Source organism: Rattus norvegicus, chromosome 5, assembly GCF_021556685.1.
Source record: "Rattus norvegicus strain SHRSP/BbbUtx chromosome 5, alternate assembly SHRSP_T2T, whole genome shotgun sequence".
Lineage (NCBI taxonomy): Eukaryota > Metazoa > Chordata > Mammalia > Rodentia > Muridae > Rattus > Rattus norvegicus.
In genome coordinates, this window is record NC_141538.1 from 69319586 (window position 1) to 69336459 (window position 16874).

The 16874-nt window shown below is 39.8% G+C and overlaps 1 protein-coding gene across 2 annotated transcripts in view; it reads right to left on the minus strand.

The window, feature by feature from the left end:
• Grin3a (glutamate ionotropic receptor NMDA type subunit 3A) overlaps positions 1-16874 on the minus strand; it is a 199242-nt gene that overhangs the window by 79188 nt on the left and 103180 nt on the right. The gene's annotated exons all lie outside the window — the stretch shown is intronic.

The following is a 16874-nucleotide window of genomic DNA, read 5'->3' on the forward strand; positions in this document are numbered from 1 at the left end:
TTTGTCCATGTACTTTTGAATATAATTCTAATTGCACAGCTAACAAAGTAGAAGTTACCACCGGGAACTCAGGAGTTTCTGCACAACAAAGTAATAAACCAACAAGGTGGAAGGAAAGGGGGAGTGTCCGCAAAGACATAGATACAGATTCTTGATGGAGGCTAAGATCAAAGAAGGAAAACACACACACTCACTCACGGAACACTATACCAGAATAAAAGTGAGCAAAGACATCAAATAGGAATTTTCCCCCAAAATATACATAAACTGTTATGAAGTACCTGAAAGAGTACATGGATCACCTTATAAAACATATCAAACCCTTGAGAAAGTGTTAGCTTATATAATATTATATAAACCAAAATATTATATGAAAGCCAAGCAATAGACATAGGGAGAGGGTGTAAAGAGAAAAAACCTTGAACAATGTTGGCAAAATTATAAATTGCATAGCCATTGAGTTTCCTAAAACTTATCACCAAACACACAGAAAGTTCAAATCATAGGGAAAATAGAACCACCTAGTAGTCCAGACACTTCTGAGTACATATTCAAAGGAAAAATTATGATATTCTACTTTCATTTCTGCTTTACTCACTAAACCCAAGAAATGAAACTCAACTTTCTGTTGAAAGATTATGAGAAATTGCTGGACAAAGAAAATGTAATGTGATGTGGTGTGGTGGTGGTGGTGGTGGTGGTGGTGGTGTGTGTGTGTGTGTGTGTGTGTGTGTGTGTGTGTGTGTGTGTGCATGTGTGTGCGTGTGTGTGTGATATTCATCTCTATTATGGAAGAAATACATTGGCAAGGAGGTAACATATCTATATTAATATATGTTTCACACTGTGTATATAGTGTATCAAGGAGGAAAATGCTACCATTTGTGAGATAACATGGTTCAGCCTAAACTCTACCGCATCAGGGAATTCAGACATGGAAAGAAAAACTCTATATGACCCCACATCCGTGTCATCAAGAAGAATAAAAAATATAATTGAATGGATTCAGAGAATATAAGATGCTCCAACTGCATATTTAGCAGTGAATAGCCTTTTTGGGGCACCAGTGGAAGGGGAACCCCTTGGTCCTGCCAAGGTTGGACCCCCAGTGTAGGGGATTGTTGGGGGGGCAGTAGGGGGGGGTGGATGGGGAGGGGAACACCTTTCTAGAAGGGGAGGGGGAGGGGCTAAGGGACTGATGGACAGGAAACTGGGAAAGGGAATAACATTTGAAATGTAAATAAGAAATACCCAATTTAATAAAAATGGGGAAAAAAAGGATGGTTGCTAGGGTATGGCATGAGGAGCTGTATGGTAAGATGAGTAAATTCTGGGAGCTCAGTGTTCAGCATGGTAATCACAGTTGATGGCTCTATGGCATACATTAATTTCCCTGAGAATAGATCTTAAGTGTTGTTATCCTCTGCTTCCCCAAAAGCCCTCTCAGACTAATTACATGAGGTTATAGATGTGTTAATTGTGGTCATCATGCCCCAGTGTACACAATATATTAAGGTGTCATGTTGTACACCTTATAAACATTTATCGCAATATGTATTGTCACAATAAATGAACTAATTTGATTTTTACAGATTTGCTTAGTTTTACAGATTAACTAAGAACTGTCAGTTTGAGTCAACTCTGTTATTTTCTTTTATTCCTCCCACTATGTACGTCCTCCTTCTATTACACTTGTGGCTGGCTTCAGTCACTGGAAGATTAGCAGACATGACATCAGTGTAGTCTTAGGAAAACGTCTCAGACTGTGTAGTAGTCCCTGCACCCACCATGAGAAGGATGTGCCTAGCAGAGGAGCATGAGTTCAGCCAATCACTGAAGCCCGGTGTCATTCAAAAGCCATGCGACTCTTAAAGTTTCATTCTGGTCTAGATCAGTGAACCTGGCAAACCTGTGAACCCTGTAAGGCTTTTTATTGCACGTCATTGATATTTTGTGGTTGGTTGTAGAAACAGGTCACCAATACAATGTAATAACTCCAAGTAAGAGGCCAGAGACTGAGCAAAGATTTAGTAATGACACCCATTGCCTATGTGGCTCAGCCTTATCTTGCTGTCTTTTAGCATCTACAGACTCTGTTAAGCTCTTCAATTCCCTTCTCATTTGGTCCCTAACTAAATGTTGGTCTTCCCATAAGACACAGTTCCCCTCTTTGACCCTCTCAAGAAAGCTAACTACTCTCACGGGTGGCAGATACCTATTTATGTTTTCTGCAACTGCAGTGGGGTGTGGCTAGTGTTTATTAGTATTATAATTTATTAAGAAAATGTGTTTCTCTGAAGGCTTTTAGACTTCATTACAGGGCTTTACTATTATTTTTGGAATTTTATTAATTGTTATAAAGACGATGGATAAATAAATGAATAGTTTCTTGAAAAATTTCCAGCATATTTCTTTTTTTTTTAAAACTGGGTATTTTTTTTTTTATTAACTTGAGTATTTCTTATTTACATTTTGAGTGTTATTCCCTTTCCCGGTTTCCGGGCAAACATCCCCCTAATCCCTCCCCCTCCCCTTCTTTATGGGTGTTCCCCTCCCCATCCTCCCCCCATTGCCGCCCTCCCCCCAACAATCACGTTCACTGGGGGTTCAGTCTTAGCAGGACCAGGGCTTCCCCTTCTACTGGTGCTCTTACTAGGATATTCATTGCTACCTATGAGGTCAGAGTCCAGGGTCAGTCCATGTATAGTCTTTAGGTAGTGGCTTAGTCCCTGGAAGCTCTGGTTGCTTGGCATTGTTGTTCGAGCTCTTCCAGTTCTTTCTCTGATTCCTTCAATGGGGGTCCTATTCTCAAAAACTGGGTATTTTTAATTTACATTTTAAATGTTATCCCTTTCCTGGTTTCCCCTCCACAAACCTGCTATTCCATCCCCCCTCCTCCTGCTTCTAAGAGGGTGCTTCCAAACCTATCCACCCACTCTCTCTCACTCCTGCTATGACATTACCTTACACCTGGGCATTGAGCCTTGACAGGACCAAGGGCCTCTTCTCACTCTGATGCCTAACAAGGCCATCCTCCACTACATATGTGGATGGAGCCATAGGTCTGTCCGTGTGTACTCTTGGGATGGTGGTTTAGCCCCTGGGAGCTCTGGGAGGGTGTCCGGTTGGTTGATACTGTTGTTGTTCTTATGGGGTTACAAACTCCTTCAGTTCCTTCAGTCCTTTCTCTATCTCCTCCATTGGGGACCCCCTTCTCAGTTTAATGGTTAACTGCAAGCATCTGCCTCTATATTTATCAGGCTCTGCCAGAATCTCTCAGGAGACAGCTATATCAGGCTCCGGTCAGCATGCACTTCTTGGCATCCACAATATTGTCTGGGTTTGGGATATTATTTGTATATGGGATGGATTGCCCAGGTTGGGCAGTCTCTGGATGGCCTTTCCTTCAGTCTCTGCTCCACACTTTGTGTTTATATTTTCTCCTATGAATATTTTTGTTCCCCCTTCTAAGAAGACTTTGGTCAATATTAGAATGGCTGCTCCAGCTTGTTTCTTGGGACCATTTGCTTGGAAAAAATTTTCCCAACCTTTTACTCTGAGAAAATGTTTGCCTTTGTCACTGAAGTACGTTTACTGCATGCAGCAAAATGCTGGGTCCTGTTTATGTATCCAGTCTGTTACTTTATGTCTTTTTATTGGGGAATTGAGTCCACTGATGTTGAGAGATATTAGGGACCACTGATTGTTGTTTCTTATTATTTTTGTTGTTGGGATGGAATTATATTTGTGTGGGTATCTTCTTTTGGGTTACTTGAAAGTAGATTACTTTCTTCCTTTTTCTAGGATGTAGTTTCCCTCCTTGTGTTGGAGCTTTCCATCTATTATCCTTCTTAGGGATGAATTTGTGGAAAGATACTGTGTAAATTTGGTTTTGTCATGGAATATCTTGTTTTCTCCATCTATGGTAATTGAGAGTTTTGCTGGATGTAGTAGCCTGGGCTGGCATTTTTGTTCTGTTAGAGTCTGTATGACATCTGCCCAGGGTCTTCTAGTTTTAATAGTCTCTGTTGAGAAGTCTGGTGTAATTCTGATAGGTCTGCCTTTATGTAACTTGACATTTTCCCTTACTACTTTTAATATTCTTTTTTTTATTAGTATATTCGGTGTTTTAACTGTTATGCGATGGGAGGAGTTTCTTTTCTGATCCAATCTATATTTGGAGTTCTGTAGGCTTCTAGTATGCTTATGGACATCTCTTTCTTTAGGTTAGGGAAGTTTTCTTCTATAATTTTAAGATATTTACTGGTCCTTTAAGTTGGGAATCTTCACTCTCCTCTATACCTATTATCCTTAGGTTCGATCTTCTCATTGTGTCCTGGATTTCCTGGATGTTTTGGGTTAGGAGCCTTTTGCATTTTGCATTTTCTTTGATGGTTGTGCCAATGTTTTCTATGGTATCTTCTGCCCCTGAGATTCTGTCTTCTATATCTTGTATTCTATTGGTAATGCTTACTTCTATGACTCCTAATCTCTTTCCTAGGTTTTCTATCTCTAGGGTTGTCTTCCTTTGTGATTTTTTATTGTTTCTATTTCCATTTTAGATCCTGGATGATTTTGTTAAATTTCTTTACTTGTTTGTTTGGGTTTTCCTGCAATTCTTTATGGGAGTTATTTATGTCCTTAAAGTCCTCTAACATCATCATGATATGTGATTTTTAATCTGAAGCTTTGTTTTCAGGTGTGTTGGGGTATCCGGAACTTGCTTTGGTGGGGGAACTGGGCTTTGATGATGCTAAGTAACCTTGGTTTCTGTTGCTTAGGTTCTTGCACTTGCCTGTTGTCATCTGGTTATCTCTGATGTTAGCTGATCTTGCGGTCTCTGACAGAGGCTTGACCCTCCTGTAAGCCTGTGTGTCAGCATTCCTGGGAGACCAGCTCTTTCCAGGCAGGATCCAGGCACAGAGAGCTGTGGCTCAGGATCAGCACTGGGCACAGATGGAAACTGGAAAGATCTTGTCCCAGACTATTCCTTGGTTCCTGTGTCCTGAGGGCTCTGGATGGGTCTCTCGGAGCAGAAGTGGGGGTCTCATCTGTGCTGCCAGTTGTGTCAGCACTCCTGGGAGACCAGCTCTCTCCCAGCAAGATCCAGGTACAGAGAGAGTCGTGGAACAGTGCCAACTCCAAGTGCAGATGAAAATCGGAAGGATCCTGTCCCAGACTCCAGCATATTTCTTATTGTTCTTACTTGTACCCTTAGGCTATCTGGATCATGTGATATGTTCATGAGCACAATTCAGTGTGTGTATGTGCGCACACACATATTCACACATGTATACCCACATAGATGATACACATGGGACATTGGTATGAGATGAAAGCAAGCCTGTTGGAAAGCCACTTTTGATATACAGAACAGGAACACTGACACTTATTGGGAGGTATCTCTGCTCATCACTATTATACTAACATTGAAGAATGTATCAGATGTCCAAAATTAAGCATTTCTTCATTATGAATTTTCTGTGGATGATAGCTTCCTGCATTATTTTTTCTATCCTTCAGTCTTTACACACAAAGTAGCTTGGTTGGGTTATTAATCAGATAATGAGGGATACAAAACGTTCATTGTATATATATGTACATGTGCTTACATGAATGTGTATGTGTATGCGTATGTACATATGTGTGTGTGCACTAGTGTTATGTTCATATGTATATGTATGTGTGTTATGTTCATGTGTGCGTGAATGTGTGTGCATGTGAATGTGTGTATATGTCTGTATGTGTGCATATGCATGTGTGTGCATATGAGTGTTATGTCCATATATGTATGCATGTGTGTTATGTTCATGTGTGTAGTTGTGTGTGAATGTGCATGTGTGTGTGTATAGGTATATGTCTCATTTTTCAGATTCAAAATTTTATGTTACTTGTTTAGAGTTTTTATATGTCTGTCAATTTCATATTTCCCAATAATACCTTTAGGATTCTTCTGAGAGTCCCCATTTAAAAATGATAATGAGCTTTACTCTGAAGATATATGTCCAAGCATAAATTCTGAATGCTGTGAATGTTGCTGTCATTCTTCCTGGAGATGATAGAATGCCCTCGGTCTTGACATATTTATTGTTAAAAGGGATAACAAATAATTGAACTAAAGCCTTAGCTCTTATATTCAAAATAATTGTTCTTCACTAATTTGATTGTTAACTTTGAGATTACAAGAAAGTTGGGGGATTTAGACTTAATAAATAATTATGAAATATAGATAAAGCTAGAGGAACAGTGTTTCAGTGAGTTCTTTAGAATCTCAAAGCTCAATTATTTGGCAGAATCCAGATTCAAGACTGCTGGCTTGAAACTTGAATTTAGATCTTATTTTATTTTTAAACTCAAAGCAAATAATTGCTTCTTTATTTTTAATTTTAAGACCCAACAAGCAGCTGAAAGAGTCAGATGCAGATCTGTGCAACCAACCAATGAGCAGGAGCTGCTGAGCCCTCTGTTGAATGAGGGAAAAGCCTGAGGAAGCTGAGGAGGAGGGCGACCCTGTAGGAGGACCAACAGTCTCAATTAACCTGGACCCCTAAGATCTCTCAGACACCGGATCACCAACCAGGCAGCATCCACCAGCTGAGATAAAGCCTCCAACACATACACAGCAGAGAACTCGCAGTCTCGGTTCAGTCAGAGAAGATGCACCTAACCCTTAAGATACTGGAGGCTCCAGGAAGTTTAGAGGTCTGGTGGGGGTGGGGACATCCTTGTGGAGACGGGGTGGGTAGGGCAGGGAGGAAGTATGGGATGTGGGACAGTTAGAATGTGGATGGGAGGGAAATAGAATCTGGGGTGTAAAAGTAAACAAAAAAGTAAAAAATAAAAAACATTAAAGTTTTCGAGGAAGAATGCAAAAATAATCAAAAAATTAAGGATGTTTGCTTTTGTGTTTTGTATGTGTGAATGTGCATGTATGTGTGTGTTTATCTGTGTGTATGTGAGTATATATGTGTGTATATATGTGCAATCTACAGAGTCAATGCAATCCCCACCAAAATTCCAACACAATTCTTCAAAGAAATGGAAAGAGCAATTCTCAATTTCATATGGAAAAACAAAAAAACCTCAAGATAGTGAAAACAATACTTAAGAATAAAAGAACTTCTGGGGGAATCATGACCCCTGACTTCAAGCTATACTACCAAGCAATAGTGATTAAAAACTCCATGGTATTGGTACAGAGACAGACAGGTTGATCAATGGAATAGAAATGATGACTAAGAAAAACCCACACACTTATGGACACTTGATCTTTGACAAAGAAGCCAAAAATATACAATGGAAAAAGAAAGCATCTTCAATAAATGGTCCTGGTCTAACTGGCATTTGGTTTGTAGAAAAATTAAAATAGATCTATATTTGTCATTATGCATAAAGCTCAAGTTCAAGTACTTCAAGGACCTCAAAATGAAACCAGATACACTGAATCTAAAAGAAGAGAAAGTGGGAAAGAGCCTTGGACTCATTGGTATGGGAGAAAATTTCCTAAACAGAACTCCAATGGCTCAGGTTCTGAGATCAAGAATTGATAAATGGGACCTCATGAAACTGGAAAGCTTCTGTAAGGCAAAGGACATTGTCAATAAGACAAATTAGCAACTTACAGATTGGGAAAAAACCTCACTAATGCCACATCCAATATAGGGCTATTATCCAAAATATATAAATAACTCAAGAAGCCAACCTCCAAAAACTGAACAACCCAATAAAAAAATGGGATATAGAACTCAACAGAGAATTCACAACAGGGCAATCTTGAATAGCCAAGAAACAGTTAAAGAAATGTTCAAAGTCCTCAGTCATATGGAAATCAAAACAACCCTGAGATTCCACCTTATACCAATGGCTAACATCAAAAACTCAGATGACAGCCCATGTTGGCAAGGATGTGGAGAAAGAGGGACACTCTTCAATTGTTGGTGGGATTGCAAACTTGTACAATGACTCTGGAAATCAATCTGGAGGTTCCTCAGAAAGTTGGAAATAGATCTAACTGAAGACCCAGTCATACCACTCTTGGCATATACCCAAAAGATGCCTCACCATGCAACAGGGACACATGTTCCACTGTGTTTATAGAGGCTTTATTTGTGATAGCCAGAAGGTGGAAATAACCCAGGTGTCTCCAAATGGAGGAATGGATACAGAAAATGTGGTTCATTTGCACAATGGAGTACTACTCAACTATTAAGAACAATGATGTCATGAGTTTTGCAGGCAAGTGGCTGGAACTAGAAAATCATCCTGGGAGAGGTGACTCAGACTCCAAAGGACATGCATGGTATGTACTCACTAACAAGCAGATATAAGCCAAAAATGTATAGAATACCCAGAATACAATCCACAGAACTCAAGAAGGTTAACAAGTTGAAGGGTCCAAGTACGGATGCCTCAATCCCACTTGGGAGGGAGGAGAAAGCAATCATGAGGGGCAGAAGGAGGGAGGGACCTGGGTGGGAGAGAGAGACATGGAAGGGGAAAGGGGAAAATGATCAGGGGTGTGTGTGTGTGTGTGTGTGTGTGTGTGTGTGTGTGTGTGGTGTGGTGTGGTGTGGTGTGTGTGAATCAGGAGTAAGGCCCTGAGGGCCCTCAGAAAGAATGGAAATAGGCAGCCTTGGAAGGTAAGAGGTTGGGGGGGCACTCCAGAATGTATCAGAGACCTGGGAGATTAGAGACTCTCAGGACCCAAAGGGAGGGACCTTAGATGAATTGCCCTATAGTGGGGAAAGGGAACTTGTAGAACCCATCTCCAGTAGAATGTTAAGGCATCAAGTGGAGGGATAGGGTTGCCATCCACAGTCAAAACTCTGACCCAGAATTGTTCCCATGTAAAAGAACTGCAGGAACAAAAATGGAGAAGATCCTGAGGGAAAGGAGGTTCAGTGACAGGCCCAAATTGGGATTCTGCTTAAGGGAAGGCTCTAAGCCCTGACCCCATTACTGATGCTATGGAGTGCTTACAGCCAGGAGCCTAGCATGGCTGCCCTCCAAGAGGCCCAACAAGCTGCTGGAAGAGTCAGATGCAGAGACTTATATCCAACCAATGGACAGAAGCTGGGGACTCCTGTGCATGAATTAAGGAAAAGCTGGAGGAAGCTAAGGAGGAGGGCTACCCCATAGGAAGACCAGGAGTCTATTATCCTGGGCCTCTGAGATCTCTCAGACACTGAACCACCAACCAGGCAGCATACATTAGCTGGTATGAGGCTCCTGACGCATACATAGCAGAGGACTACCTGGTCTGCTTCAATGAGAGAAGCACCTAACCCTTGAGAAACATGAAGCCCCAAGATGTGGGGAAGTCTGGTGGTGTGTGGGAGTGTGGGGACATCCTCTTGGAGTAGGGGGAGAGGAATGGATGAGGTATAGTCTGAGGGTGGACTGGGAGGGGGAATAACAACTGGACTATAAAAATGATTGAATAATAATAATAATAATAATAATTTTTGAAACTTTGCTTTATGTGTGTATTTCTGTATGTTTGTGTGTGTATATGAGTATGAATGTGTGTATATGTAGGTGTGTGTATATGTGAGTATGTATGTGTTAGTGTCTATATATGTATGCATGTGTGTGTATGTGAGTATGTACATGTATGCATGTGTGTGCATGTAGGTTTGTGTATATGTGAGTATGTATGTCTGAGTGAGTATATATGTATGTGTGTGTGAATGTGTGTGTTTATATATGTGTGAGAGTGTGTATGTATGTGTGTGTTTGTGTAATGTTTACCTGTTGAGATCAGAAGAGAGCATTCAGTTCCCTGGAGTTGGAGTTATAGGAGATTGTGAGACATCCCATGTGGGTTCTGAGAACTGAAGTCTGCTACTCTGGAGGAGCAGAAAGTTCTCTTAAGCACTGAGCCATCTTTCCTGCCTCTAAAGCACAGTGTGATGTTCTTCACCGTTGTGAACATAGAACATGGTCAGGATGACATGGAGTGGTTCTCAGTGGGTGTGTTCTATGCTATCCAATGAACTTCATAAGCAGAGGGAGAAAAGGGAAGACAGTGAGGTGGGCTTTGAGAACTACATATCAGTGTGTGTACAGAACAGCGCCGTCTGTACTGAGTTCTCAGGAGAGCCCGTGTTTACAGCCTCCAACCTCCAGGAATCTATGTATCGCTCCTCAGTGATGGATTGGCAGGGTTCCCAGGGAGTAGACCCTGTACAATGGCCTGTGGCTGTAGTTGCATAAATTTTTGGACATCTTTGGACCCGGGACACCTTGAAATGGACAATCTAGCTAGTTTTTACATTTGCCTTTAGGGAAAAGTCATGGAATTAAACTTGTCTTTTATGAGGCTTGACTTTCTATCAGCATTTACTTTTTATGTATTCAAACTTTCCTCTAATATACATAATTGCTGAAAGGAAAAGGCTGTAGAGCAGTCATGAATTATGGCTTTTAGGGGAACGTACACCGCAGTTAATGTTGCAAGGCAGCTCCCATTATAATCCTCTGTTTTCACATCCTTGTGATTTTTCTTGGTAGGGGGTGGAGTGAGGAAGAAGAATTTTCCTTTAAGCTAAAATTTTCCATGGCTTGATTCAGCCCAAGGTGATTTTAAAAGGCAAAATATTTGCGCAAATATTTCCATTTATTATTGTCTTTGGAAAATGCTGCTTTTTTCACTCTAAATATTAATGCATAAATGTTGCAAGTATGAATGGTCATTAAAGCTGGCCCTCAAATGCTTCTTTAAAATATTAGTTGGAGCAATGTCCAACTAATATATTAAAAGAATTACAATTGCCAGTGGTAAGGTTCTTTCTTTTGATAACTGTGTCAGGATATAACAATGGCTGAAAGGGTTTAGTATTTTTGTAACTTGATGGTAATATTTGCTTAAGGCATAGCTTTTCAAAGGGGAAATAAATATTTTGGATAATTTTAGATTTTGAATTTGTGATGAACACTTTAAAATATTCTTCATCTTTTTTAACATAACAATAATCAAGCTTTTAACGTTTAGGTGAGGTTTCTGTTAAATGTGTTTATTGTAAATGTCATACTGTTGAGGCTTTTACTGAAAATATTGCTCCAAAAATTGAAGCCAACTTTTGGGAAGCAGAATCCAAAATACTTACAAGCAACTTTTTCCTTAAGCTAGGATCTTTATTTAGATCCCAGGGGCACAGATTTAAGCAAGGGCTTTGATCTCTTGTTCTGTATCTTTAATTTGCATTCTCCTTCACCCTCTGCTGACACAGTTTCGTATCCTGAAACAGTCTCACTTGTGTCTGTTTTGTTCTTTGCTTACATTTGTCTTTAATGATTTATTCATATTTAATAATGTTAAAACTGTGTTGGTTTATCTAGGGCTCTCAACTGAGAAATATACAAAACGTTGACATAATGACAGCTGTGTTACCAATAAAGTAATAGCACAACCTGGCTGCTTTAAATGATACTGAGATGTTATTGGGAGGTGACTTATGTGTTTACTCACTGAGATTTGCTATTCGTTTGGTGACAGCCTTTGTATTCTCCTCCAATGTGAATCACTTTGTCCCCCTAGGTAAGAGTTTCACATTGAATAACCTCTTTTAGAATCCCGAAACTATTGTTCTCTTCGGCACAGAATTTGCTGATCCTATCTGGTTTTGTCATCGTAATTACTCTTTGAATATTATTTCTACAGTCTTTAAATCAATTCTTTTCCTGTGAGACTGTAAGTGAGGCATTTCACACAAATGGAATTCATCACTGAACATTTTGGTCACACACCCACACACGTAAAATATGCATACAGTATAATCTATATTACAAGTAGTTTATATGTTTCATTACGTATCACACATAGTACATGTATGATATGCATATATAATATATACATACATTACACACATAAGTGTGATGCACTTAGATTATGTGCACAAATTATATTAATATGCATAATGAGAAATTTATATAGCCATTTATTTTTATCCCCTCTCCACCTTTATTTCTGCCCCTTTCCTCATCCCTCTTTTTTTCTCAAGGTGGGGTCATACAACATATTCTAGGCTGGCCTTCAACTCATAATCCTCCTGCCTCTATTCTATCTCTTTATGAGATTATAGAAGAGCCCTATCATGTCCATCTTACTCATATCTTAGATGCCTTGGATCCATTATTTAATATGCTACTTTCTCATATTTACCTCTATTTCCTCCAGCGTCTTTCCATAGCTCTTTTTACTAGTTGGGGAGGGGTGGCTGTGCTATGTCTTCTTCTATAAGTCCCTTCATTATTTCTTTAGCATTTTTTTTACCTTCTTGCAATGAATGTGCTTCTCTGATTTCCCTTATGATTCAGGCTCAGATCCTTGTTTGGAGGTGTGGCCATTGGAGAGTTGCCTGCGCTTTAGTGCATGGCCCCACATCCACGCACATAGGGACAACGCTGACCGGACTCGGTTAGTTGTTTTATTTTTAAAGTGAAGAAAGGGCAGGATATAAAGTTGGAAAGGAGACATATTGAAGGACACCAAGGAAGAGGTGAAGAGGGGTGAGAATGAGAGATGAATATGATTATGTTTCATTGTATGCATATATGAAATTCTCAAAGAAGAAAATATTCATATTCATCACTCAGTGATCAATTCTGTGTTAACCTTTAGAGGAAACCTTCTCATTCCTCTTCTGTATAGGGCCAGAGGTTGGCAGAGAACTCTAATCATGGTCAGGCCACTCACCTTCTGGTTATGGCAATCTCATGTCAGGTTCCCTTGGAAAAACTAAAGTTCTTGGAAAGTGGAGTTAGAGATCAGACTTGTCTGCTGTTGTAAACCTTGCCTTTATCTAAGGGCCAGACATCGGTGACTTATACATATTTATGGAGTGGATGAAGGGATGAATTGCCTGCCTGCCATTCTCGTTTTGAAAAATAATTTCTATGTTTAAAGTCATTAGTCAATATGACTAGGCATTTAATATAGTTTTCCCTATAATTGCTATGGAGGACATGCTAGTTACGGTACTCAATGGCTGAAAGCCTTTCAACAACTTTTGCCCACGGGAAGCTATAATTTCACCTTCTGCTATCATAAACCACTCAAGGATTTCATGTAGTTACCAGAACCATGAGCAGAAATTATAACCCTGAGAGCCCTCAATGCCTATTAGTCACTTGGAACATGACACAAAGCAAAATATGTTCTACATTCTTGGACTTCAGCTTGGCTCTTGGTGTACCGACTGATTGAATTCATACTTGACTTAAAGCAATCAGCATCCTGAAACTCAAGCCATCTAAAAACCCCACAACTCACCAATGCTAGATACACACTCAACAGTGATCAAATGTGTATACTACGAAGTTACTATTTGTTTTGGTAATTGATTTTCTCAGACAATGCTTCTGAAATGCTGAGGAAAACTCTGGGAGCTGTGGGCATCCTCAGAGTTGTTTGATTAATATCTTCTTGGAAATTATTTAACAAAAATGATAAACACAGAGCACTGGCTGATTGTAATGGATCTGCAGTTAGAAAACCTGGATTTGATTCTCAGCTTGAACCTTGGGCAAAAAATCGTGTTACACTTCTATGTCTCAGTCTCCTCCATTTTAAATGCGTTTACAGCTTCACATGGATGTGGCTAATAAACTGAGGTTCTGTAAGGAAGGAAGCCATGAAGAGTTTCATAGTGGAGTATGTCATTATTAATGACAGGTATCATTAGTGAAGTAAAATCATCAGTTTCCTAAAAGCGTGTACAAATAGAAAGGAGCTCACTGGCTTGAAATAGAAGATGATCTTTCTTGTACGTAATGCTTTTTATTACTTAGCATTCAGTCAAAGACAAGAACCCCTGTCAGAGTGTGCTAATAGTAAAATTAGGGCATGCAGGGGCAGCAACTTTAATTTCTCCAGGAAAGCTCAAAATAGGTCTGTCAATTGATGTATAAGTTGGGAAAAATTGTGTGAGAAATGTTAATAATAGTTCAATAAGAAAGCTGATGAAGCCAGCTACTATCTTCATAAAAGAGAGGACAAGAATGAAGCAGTTTATAGGTAGCAGGGGATGGCCTTGTTGGGTACCAATGGGAGGAGAAGTCCTTGGTCCTGCCAAGGTTGGATCCCCAGTGTAGGGGAATGTCGGGGGGTGGTTAGGGAGGGGGAACACCCTTATAGAAGAAGGGGAGAGGGATGGGATGGGGGCTTATGACTGGGAAACCAGAAATGGAAATAACATTTGAAATGTAAATAAAAATATTCAATAAAATAAAATATTAAAAAAAGAATGAATCAGCTTACAAAAGGGCTGTTTTCTGAGATGGTTTAGAAGATGAGCCAGTGTGTAGGGCACAGAAAAAATACTGGTTTGGATTAGCATTGTGATGGGGGAGCTCTGTGTTGTGTGAACAATGAAAAAAAAAAGAATTGCTTGGCTCTATTGTCTATATCGTCAAGAAGCTGGGCTAATATTGTAGCTGGCAAGGTAGGTTTCCCATGACCAAAGAATAGAAGACACTGGAACAGTGAGCTTGTTATAAAGAGAACCAATGCAAAGGCAGCGAGGTAGAGCTTGGTGCTAGCCAAGTGTCTTAGATTTAAGGGTAAAGGAGAAGAATGAAGTCAGAAGCAAGAGAAAGCATGTCAATCACATGATAGCAGATTAAGGGCATGATTCCTCCTTTTATGCCATACAAACAAAACACCCCGGGATCTTGTTAAAAATGCATATTCTGTTTCAGGTCTAGTGTAGGACCAGAAATTCTGCAATACTTCACGTGGTCTTGGACATACCAAAACTGCTGATCCTTTGGGACAGACTTCTAAGAAGAAAGGATCTATATAAAACTTTATGAATAAGAACGGAATTTGAGCCTGGTGGGGGGAAAAAGAAAAGGTAATGGATGACGTTTAAACATGAGGGAGAGGCAGCCTCCGCTATGAGACTCAGAGTGACAGGGAGCTGAGGCTTGCGGAAAGCTGTGCTGGCTGCCTTCTACTTTGGTCTCCTTTTCAACAAAACTGATGGTTTGTGTCTCCATAAAATTCATCATGGTGTTCAGCAGTACATAGTCTTTCACTCTCAATGTAAGCAGAATCATCTAGGCTAAATTAATGACCTGCATAGGAAACCAACAGAACTCTCACCTCTTTCAGGGACCATTTGTCTTATCTTGAAATGCACGCAGTATAGTGAGAGACTTCTGGAAGAACGGTTCCTAATGTAAACCAATGACTATTAGGGGAATTCCTAGAATCTGTGGTGGGAAGAGAATTTTAAGGTGCCTTTGACTTTTTTAAAAAACAATTTTAATACTGAACACCCTTTATATGAGTGATAATTCAATAAAAACACAACATTTGAGTTGGTTTGCACTGTGTTTGTGGAGTGGTAGTGGTGGGTGGAGATAGGAACTAATCCTCCTGGGCTTGGATTTCTGCTTTCTTCATCCCCTGGGTACAAACTCAACTGTCGCAGCCTCAGCAGCACTTGCCCTTGAATTTTCTTTGTGGTGTAAGCAAGCAGCTTCTCCAGCTTAAGCCCAGGGTTGGGTAATGGACTGGCTGGAATAAATCAAGTTGAGGAGGACAGTCTTATTGTGTATGTAAATTAAATACTCAGTCAGAATAATTCATAGTCAGATATTGCTATACACAATCCTCTACCATTTATTGCTTATGTGGCCTTGTACAATATACCTGTCTTTTTTTTTTTTAGTCCAGTTTCTTCCATTGCATGAATTAAATTTTACATGAAAAACGTTCATTTGAATCAGATCACATAGTAGCTGGAATATAGATACCCAACAGATATTATTGTTGTTTTTGATGTTTTTAGTTCCTATCCGAAATACTTTATCTGTAGTATCACTATGAAGCTATGGTTGTCATGTTTGACCTTCAGGATAATGACTGGTCATTATTAGTAGTATACAAACCACAAAAGGTACATATATGTATTGCTGTATTTGTTCACGTGCTTTATCAACATCCTCCACTTCATTAATTCAGTGTCTTCAGACCATGCATGACAAAACGAAGTGAATCACCAGTTGAAATATAATTCAAGGAAGAAATATTGATGGGTGCCATTTTGGCTGTTGTCTTGCTTAATGTTTTAAATTAACTTGACAGATCCTAGAGTCCATCTGGGAAGAGTGAACCCCAATTGAACAATTGTCTTGTTTGAAAACCGGTGTGTGGTAGACAGTCTGGTTGCCACTGCGGGCAGCATCAGCATCGTCTCTGGGCAGTGAGGCCTAAGCTGTGTAAGAATGTTGGCTGTGTCCTGGTCGGTAAGTGGCCGGGGCCAGTGAGAACAATTGCTCTGTTGTTGTTTCTACCTCCAGGTTCCTGCATTGAGTTCCTGTCCTGACTTCCCTCAGTGATGGATTATGATCTAGGGATGCAACCCAAATAAACCCTTTCCTTATCAACTTAGTTTTGGTCAGAGTGTTTTATTACAAAAACGGAAAGCCAACTGGAGCATTTGTTTTGCTAAATTTTCTTTTATTTGATTTTTTTTTATGTTGGCAGTTTCTGAAAAAATGCTGTGTTAAGAGTACTTCCTCACTCTGGAAATATTAATGGATTCTGACAAAATATGTTTCTGAACTATGTATGTAGGTGAAATAAGCCTGAACCAGTTTGTGGCTAGAAAAAAAAAAGAATGTAACTGGCCCTATTTCCCAGACTGAGCACACTAATGCTGAAAGACCATGGCTTTGCTTGTGAATACACCAGTGGTGGCATCACACTGACTCCTGTCTGCTTAAGGATCAGAATGAGTTAAACCAGAAAAATCCAGCATTAGCTATATTTGTGGAGCTGAAAACTATAGTTTAGATATAAAAGAGCCCCTATGAGATACTGACTGTAATGTCTTCATGTAATTAAGTGCTTATTGAGCATGGAA